The sequence below is a fragment of the Odocoileus virginianus genome, chromosome 2, assembly GCF_023699985.2.
Source record: "Odocoileus virginianus isolate 20LAN1187 ecotype Illinois chromosome 2, Ovbor_1.2, whole genome shotgun sequence".
Taxonomy (NCBI): domain Eukaryota; kingdom Metazoa; phylum Chordata; class Mammalia; order Artiodactyla; family Cervidae; genus Odocoileus; species Odocoileus virginianus.
Window position 1 is genome coordinate 95719751 of NC_069675.1, and position 8510 is coordinate 95728260.

At 50.3% G+C, this 8510-nt stretch overlaps 1 protein-coding gene across 2 annotated transcripts in view; it reads left to right on the plus strand.

The window, feature by feature from the left end:
* NCS1 (neuronal calcium sensor 1) overlaps positions 1 to 7128 on the plus strand; it is a 56266-nt gene extending 49138 nt beyond the window's left edge. For both annotated transcript variants that reach the window (XM_070454650.1, XM_020874928.2), the window contains exon 8: positions 3524 to 7128. The gene's annotated coding sequence lies outside the window, so the exon portion shown is untranslated. The remainder of the gene's footprint in view (positions 1 to 3523) is intronic.
* Positions 7129 to 8510: the final 1382 nt, after the last annotated feature.

Below are 8510 nucleotides of genomic sequence, written 5' to 3' on the forward strand. Positions count from 1 at the left end.
GAAAAGTGGTGCAAGCCTGGGTTTTGATGTATTCCCCGCCGAGGAAAAGTTGTACAGTGTAATTCATTTCTTTAAAGTGTGTAATTATTTTTGAATTACCTTATTTGTTTTTGTCTCACAGTTTTCTATGAATGTATATGTATACATATTTCCTCAACAACAATGAGTTCATAACCATATGCTGTTGGCTATTTTTCTCTTTTTGCTTTGTTTTTTCAAAGAACAACTTGTAGGAAACACTTATTTTTTCTTTTGATAATAAAACTTCTAGATTAATGGTGAAAAGATTCTCCACCGTGAGAGACAACCAGAGAGGTTCACAGAGTTACATGAAGAATAGGAGAGGGAGGAAGGAGATAGAGGTGAGCAGGAGGAGAAAAAGGGGACTCAAGAGGAGAGAGACAGATCTACACAGTTATCTGTTCCCAAAGTGTTCTCCGTAGCCCAGACACCCACAAAGATTCACAGAGTTGGATTAGGAAGAGAAGGGGAATGGAGGAAATAGAGGTGTTCTGAGGGAGAAAACAGAGAGTCAAAAGTGGGAGAGTATCACCACACTCCTGAATAGAAATGGGAACTGAATATTGGATTCTTAAATGACCAAAATTTATATCACATACTACTGAGAAACAAAGATTGAAAATCTAGTGTAGAGGTTAGACTCTTTGAAATACAATATTTAAAAACAAAAACAAAAACACACAAAAAAATTTAGAACTGTATATGAAGTTCGGTTTAAAAATAGGGTTTCTCTCTCTCTCTCTTTTTTTTTTTTTTTGGGCAAGGTTATAGTGAAATGAAAATGAAAGTTAAGGAATAATAGAGGAGTATTAGAGGACTCTAAAAGGAAATAGGAGAGAAAAACAAGAAAAAGAAAAAAAAAAAGAAAAAAAAATTTTTTTTTCCCTCCCTTCGAAGACAATGGGCTGCTTTTCTGGGCTCCTGATGTCCTCTGCTAGCGATCAGAAGTTGTTTTGTGAAATTTGCTCAGCATTGAAATGTTCTTTCGATGAATTTGTAGGAGAGAAAGTGGTCTCTCCGTCCTATTCCTCCGCCATCTTGGCTCCTCCCTCCTTATTTTTTCTTTTGGAGGCTCAACACTAAGAGGTTTGTAACGTGTTTTATCCAACTTGGCTTCACATTCTTTGTGTCTGCACTGGCTTTCCTTAACACAATTTATGTAGCCATATATCTTACCCTCACCCTCACGTGTCAGCCAGGACGGTGTAATTTTATTTCCGTGACAAGCTTTTCAGGGTGACAAGATTCACTTTTCTAAAGCTCTTCCCGAAAATTGCCCTTCTCATTTTTTCTCAGGCTTTCCCAGATCCTGTCTGGTTGTAATTATATCCAACTTGTGTTCCGTCGTTTTTGTGATTTATTTGCCTTCTGAGATTCCTGATGTATCATAATTCTTAGATAAATTACTGTTATATAATTCATTGAATTATTCAGGAGCTGAGATCATGCATATTTTCTGTATCACTAAATCTTGCTTGAGATCATCCTTTTTAATAGCTGCATAGTATTCCATTTATGGCTGGACCATACTTTAACCAGTCTTGTGGTATGGGACACTTAGGTTGTTGGAAATTTGAGGATGGATTGAAACCATTTTTATTACAGAAACACTCTCAGGCAATAGTGGAGAATATGTAACCATGTACCTATCACCCAGCTTCAGAATCATGGATTCATAGCAATCTTGACCATCTATTCCCTCCCCCACACCACTCATGCTGGGTTGTTTTGAAGAAAATTCAAGACATCATATCATTTCATATGTAAATATTTCAAAATGTATTTCTAAAACATAATGACTTTTTAAAAAAAATCCATAATACCAAGAAAAAAGTAATTCCTTAATACGCTCCCATCAAGCATTTAAATTCCAGTTTCCCATTATCTCACAGTTTTCTTCTCACTTTGTTTTTTGGAATCAGAATTGGAATAAAAGCCACAGATGGCAATTGGTTGGTAGGTCACTATTTTATTTATCTTTTTTATTAAAAATTATTTTATGTGGACTACTTTAAAATTCTTTATTGAATTTGTTACAATATCGCTTCTGTTTTATGGGTTTTGTTTTCGAGTTTTTTTTGGCTGAGAGGCATGTGGGGTCTTTGTTCCCTGACCAGGGATCGAACCTGCACCCCCTGCATTGGAAGGCAAAGTCTTAACCACTGGATCACCAGGGAAGTCCCCTCTTGTTTATTTTTATCTCTTAAGTTTTCCCCCTTCCCTTTCCGTCTCACTGTTTGTTGAGAAGCGCATTCTGTAGGGTTCCCCACAGTCTGGGGTTTGCTAACGGTGCCCTGGGGTGCTGTTTACAGACTCCTGTTTCCTGTTCTTCCTGCAAATGGCAGTTGATCTTGCCACTGGATTTGGTCCACTTTTGGTGAGACCGTCTCATGGCTGGGGTTGTGTGTGTCCGGCAGGCATACGTGATGTCGGTGACATTAGCAGCTCTTGCTGACTGCCATCCCCATCCATTCATCAGGTCATGCAAAATGGTGACATCCTACAGTTGTCTTTCCTTCATGGCTGGGTGCATCACTTTTATAAAAAGAGACGTTCCCTCATCCACTCGTGGGTTATCCCCAGGGTATAGTGTTCACAGGGAGGGCAGGATGGATACTTGATTCTTTATCAGTTTTCAAAACAAGTTGGATTTCTCACATCCTTTAGAAGTGACCAATGATGTTTTATAAAAACAATATGTGTAATTATGAGTTTAGGGATTTAAATGCATTTGATGAGTTTAATTTGGGGGGGGTGGGGAACTGCCAAACTTTTCCACAGTATCTGCGTCATTTTATGTTGCTACCAGGAATGATCGAGGGTTCCAATTTCTCCACAGCCTCACTAATGCTTGTTAGTTTTAGGTTTTATCCTAGTATTTGTGAAGTGGTGTTTCTTTCTCTCTCTCTCTCTAACCCTCAAGGCATGGGGTCTTAGTTCCCTGATCAGGGATCAGACCTGCGGCCCCCTGCTTTGGAAACACCAAATCTGAACCACTGGACCACCGGGGCAATCCTTCCTTGTGGTTTTGGCTTGCTCTTCCCTGATGACTGATTCTGCCGAGCATCTTTTCCTATGCTTATTGGCCCCTGCTCACTTTGTTCTTAACCGGTGCACACTCTTATCACATGGTTCTGTCCTTATTAATCCGAGTGGTGGACACTCAGTTTGTTCTCTCCTGTTTAATTTTGCTGTTACAGATGATACTGTCATAAGCATCGCATTTATTTCTTAAGCATACATCCTTAAGCACCAAACGTGTGGACTGGAGGGAGTGCACCTTTTTAGGACTTGTCACCTTGTCGTCTAGTTCCAGGGTCCCCGTTCCCCGGGCCGTGGACTGGTACTGGTCGGTGGCCTGTTAGGAACTGGGTTGCCCAGCATGTAGTGAGCAGTTGTTTTCCACGAAACCAGTCCCTGGTGCCCGCAGGGTTGCCTCCCGCCGGCTCCGTGCCCCTGGCAGCCAGCGCTGAGGCCGCCCCCCCCGTCCTGTGTCTTCCAGATGCCTGGGAACCACTCACCTCCTCCCGAGCCATGAGGCCACCTCCGCCCTGACTCCCCTGCCCCCGACTCCCGTGTCCACCGAGCCTTCCTCCGCATCCACGCCCAGCCGAGCTGCCCTGGAGTCGCGAGGCCGGCTCCCCCCGCCCCGCACCCACCCGCCGCCTGAAGCCACCGGCTCCGATCGCCAACCTCCGCTTGTCCAGAAAACGAGCCCACGGATGGGAAAGGCCCCGGCCCTCTGCAGAACCCAGGACTCGTCCGCTTTGCAGGCGGGGCCTCTCGGTCTCGCCTGGTCTCCTCGCGTGTGTGCTTTCGTGTGGTTTTTTGTTTTTTTTTTTTAATTTCAAACAGACACTGAAAAAGAAAAAACAAAACAAAACTACCTTCTGTTCTAGAAGATTCCGACTGACAGATGGGGAGAAGGCCTTGGGAAGGTCGGAGAACCCTGCCTCCCACCTTGACCTTCGAAGCCAGAGAGTCCGCGGGGGCGCTCCGGGCGTGGGGGTTAACGTGATGTTGCCGCCCCCTCTTCCTCGGGCAGCAAAACCGCCTGCTTGGCTAGGATGATTAATTACGATGATGCTGATTTTCTGTGATAACAGTATTGTGCTTTTGGTGGGGAAAGTGAGGTGTTTTTTATATATATATATACATATATAATTGATATCTTTTATTTATTGGTTGTTAACTGTTGCTGCTGCCTCCGTGTGTCCAACGGTCCCAGGGATGCGGGGCCCACCGTTTACATGTGCACGCCCCTCGCCCACCTGCCCACACTCTTAGGAGGATGGTGGCCTGCAGCGGCCAAGAAGCCAAAAAATTTTTTTTTTTAATTTAAAATTTTAGATACTGTGCTTGCTTGATGTTTGGAGAGGGGAAAGGTGGGCTTCTTCAATGGCTAATGCACTGTTCCCTCTGCCCGAATGCCTCCTCTCTGGATCTCTATTCTCTGCTCCAGTTCACACCTCTCTCTGTCCTGTATCCTCCTGGGTGTCCATCCCATCTTTTCTGAGGATGGACAGGGGACAGCTTTGAGCTTTTTGGTTCTTGCTTTTGTGTTTGCAGCCGCGAGGTTTGTGCTGAGACTGGGAGACGGGAAGGCGGGCGGCAGGGATGGACCAGGAAGCTAGGAGAGGTGAAGAGGGAGTGAGCCAACATTTAAGGGCTTTGAGAATTGCCGATCACTCTGCTTTCCTGCCTTCCTGCCTTCCTGCCTGCCTCATCCATAGGAACAGGGTACCCTTCCCTCCTTTAGCTCAAAAGCCAGGAAGGGTGGAAGGGGGCGGGGAGAGAAGGGAGAAGCCAGGAAGGGTGGGGAGAGATGAGCTGCAGGCAGTCCCATTCAGGTGGCCTCTCCGGCTGTGGCCTGCCTGTGCTCATGGAACTTTCTAGCTCTGCCTGCCACTGAGACAGAGCAGCCCCAGAGTCAGATGACCTTGGAGCAGAGGCTGGGAGCCCGAGGCTGGCTCTGTGATCGCGGGCACCCCCTTGCCCTCTCTGGGCCCCAGCTTCCGCCGCTGTTGCAGACCAGGAGGCCTGGGCTGGAGGATCTGAAGGCTTTTCTCTGTCCCTGCCGACGCTGTCTAATTCTAAGCCCGGGTCTCCTGCTGTTGGTGACTCTGTGGTCTGTGGCTAAGTTTCCAGACCCCAGCAGACACGGGGACCATCTGAGCCGCCGTCTCATCTCTTGGCACATGTCTTCAGGGACACGGCAGCCCGTGGTGGCATTGCGTGGGGTCCGATGACACACCTTGTCCCTCCCCGCAGTATCCTGGTCCTCCTGGGCTCCTGAGCCAGCTTCCAGGCTCAGAATTTGTCCTCCCCCGGGAAGGCTTCGGGGGCCAGAAGCAGCCTCCCAGCCTGTGGTAGGGCCAGGCTGGCGTCTAGAATCCTGCCTTCTTTTTTGCACAGTCAGCAGCCGACCCCCTCCCTGCTTATCCCGCAGCCCCCACTGGGAATCGCCCTCACCGTCTACTTTGCACTTTCCCAGGAGGCCAGAGATTCCCTTGCTCCTTAGCCCTCAGCCACCAGACGCTCTGTCAGAGAGCGGCTCTGCCAGCGTGGGCCTTGCGCGTCCACTCCTTGGGCTGGATGGACCACTCAGCCAGCTCCCCCCTCTCCCTCCCGACGTTCGCAGACCCTCCGCCTCCCCTGGAAGCCCCCGAGACAGACCCTGCATGAGTGGGATCAGTAGTTTCATTTTCATGGGGGACTTTGAAACCTGGGCTCTTTGGGGCCCCTGCAGTCCCCTTCCTCCTCAGGCCTCTGGCCCAGGAGGCCTCGGGACCCATCACCAAATCCTGCAGTTCTTCATCCTGGCTGTGACCTGGGAGCCTAGGGTGGGAGGTGAGCTTGGTGACTTGGGACTAGAGGTCAGATGACTTCTGAGACTCGATCTGTGTCTCTGGTCCAGGGGTCAGGAGTGGTTGTGCAGCTGTCCCGGGGGCATCATGGAAAGGGCTTGTGGCTGAGAATTCTCCAGGGTTCAGCATGTGGGTCCCATCAGCTGAGGCATTGATTCCCAGGTGTCTGGGGAGAGCTGAGTGCCGGGCTTTCCTCCCACCTTCTCGCCTTTGGCCTTTTGGTCTGGAGCCACAGGTGTGGCTTAGCAGGAGGTACTGTGGACCCGTGCCCCAGGTGCACCTTGGGTCCTTGCCTGGAGGCCATCCAGAGCATGCTGGACACTGGCCATTTTTTGCCCGAGGCTGTGGACAGCGACAAGCCTGTCCCCTCCTCTCACCAGGCCTCCAGCCTTGGCACCCTGGAACCCTGAGCAGTCCGTGGGCCTCTCTCCCTGCCACTGTTTCCCACCCGAGGCCCAACCCCATCAGCTGCTGCTCTCCAGGGCTTCCAGGCCAGCTGGAAGCCAGGCTCTTAGCCTCCCCCACCCCCTGACCCCGCTCCCCAGCCAGGAGCAGGACTCAGCCTCGGGCAGCGCGTCTGCAGCAGCCCTGGCTCCTTGCTCACGATGTCTGCTCCCGGCTCCACGTTGATGGTACTTAGGAGAGCCTCATGCGTTTCCAGTATTCGACCAAGCAATGTTTAGAGTAACGTCAAGGCAAACGTGTGTCCTCTCCATCCCCTGAAATGCTTTTCATTTTGACAGACACTTCCTAGATGACAGATGCACCTGGGCTTTCGGGGACATTGTCTCTTCTCTCGGGGTTTGGGGGTGGGGGGGTGGGAGTCCTGGCTGTCTTGGGAAGTGGCAGCTTCACTGTTCAAGTGAAAACTACCCGGTTCCCAGTGGTTTCAGCTTCTAAGTATTGAAGGGAATGCTGGGAGCGCCCCCTGGTGGTGATGAGCAGTAAAGACATTTGGGGGACTTGCTCAGCCAAATAGATGGTTTGAGAAGGAGGCTGCAGATGGGGATTTGAGGAGGGGGGCCAAAATCTCACCCAGGCCCTGGGCTTCCAGCCCCACCTCATTGGCAGCATGTGTCCCACACGCCCCTCTTCTAGGGCCACCCCAGGGGTAGCAAGTGAATTAGCATAAGGGCACTGTGATGGGAAGCCTTGCCCCCCACCCCCCTCTTTTTTAATATCTGCGGAATAAACCCAATGGTTGATTTTTGAATGAATAAAAAGGCTTTTGTTGAATAAACAGCTGGTCCCAGCTTCTGTCTTGGCATCTAGGCATCTCAGGCTTTGTTTGCTCCCGGGGATTGGGACGAACTCAGAATCCCTTCCACCCACTCACCCCCGACTGCCTCCTTCCGCCCAGGCTGTACATTTCCGTGTCCCCTGTGTCTTTGCCACAAGTTCCCAGTCTGACTCAGTGACCGGCTTTCTCCAGGACTCCGGGCAAGTCTGTGCTCACTGAGACTCCGTTTCTCCATCCGTCCGATGGGAGTGAGTCTCTGCTCAACCCCTATCACAGGGCCGTTGTGGGGAGCAGCCATGAGTGGAACAATTAGAGCCCTCGGTCAAGGTGAAGGCCAGTGGAGACAAATGGTCATGGTGCCCTCCGCCCAGAGCCTGTGACTTTGGAAAGGAATTTGGGCAACTCTTACCCAAAAAAAAAGGAAAAAAAAAAAGCAATGTTTCCTGGGTGATGATTTCCTTTGCTTGCCTCCCCAGCCCCTCTGGACTTCTTTCGGGGTGCTGTCCTGTCTGAATCTGCGGTGGGTGTCTCTGGGGGAGGGGCAGGCCCTGGCCCTGGTGGTGCGGCTGGGGTGGGGTGGGACCCCAGGGTGGACAGAAGCCACGCAGCATGCCCAGGCCTCCTCTCGTGCTCCCGCTGTATGTCGTCCGTGTCACGCCAATTAAACACGCTTCCTGACTTGTCTTTGCTTCCCTGGTGTGGACCTGTTGCTTTGTCTGTTTCTTTTTCGTTTCATTGTAGGTTTCTCCTTCTTCCTGTGACACCCCTTCTGTTGCTTTGGGTGCTGTCCGCCCAGTTGTCCCGAGAGAAAGCATGTGCAGAGTGAGAACCTTGGGTGTAGTGAGCAAACCAGAGCGTTTCCAGGAGTTTCTGTGGAAGCCATGGGTTCAGCAGCGTGAACCCTGAGCCCACCCCACAAGTCACCCCCAGCGTTTCCATTCCCGCCTGTTTCATCTCTTGCGGGTCTCTACAGGGTTTAACTATGTTTGAAAACGGGGACCCCGACAAGTGGTACTCAGGACTGAGTGTTGTCAGAATCACCCAAGAGCTCGTGGAAACCCAGGATGCCAGCCTCACCGCCAGAGTTTCTGATTAACTGAGTTTGAGCTGGGGCTTAGGAATGTACGTTTCTAACAAGTTCCCAGGCCCTGCTGGTCTGGAATCACACGCTGGAACCCCTGGGGAGCTGTTGACACTGGGGGACAACCAGCTGAGTTCTCATTTTTATTTTTTTTGGCCACGTTATGCGGCTCATGGGATCCTAGTTCTCTGACCAGGGATTGAACCCAGGCTCTCGATAGTGAAAGTGCTGAGTCCTAACCACTGGACCACCAGGGAATTCCCCAACTGGGTTCTAAAGAGGCATCCAACCTCCGTTTGCC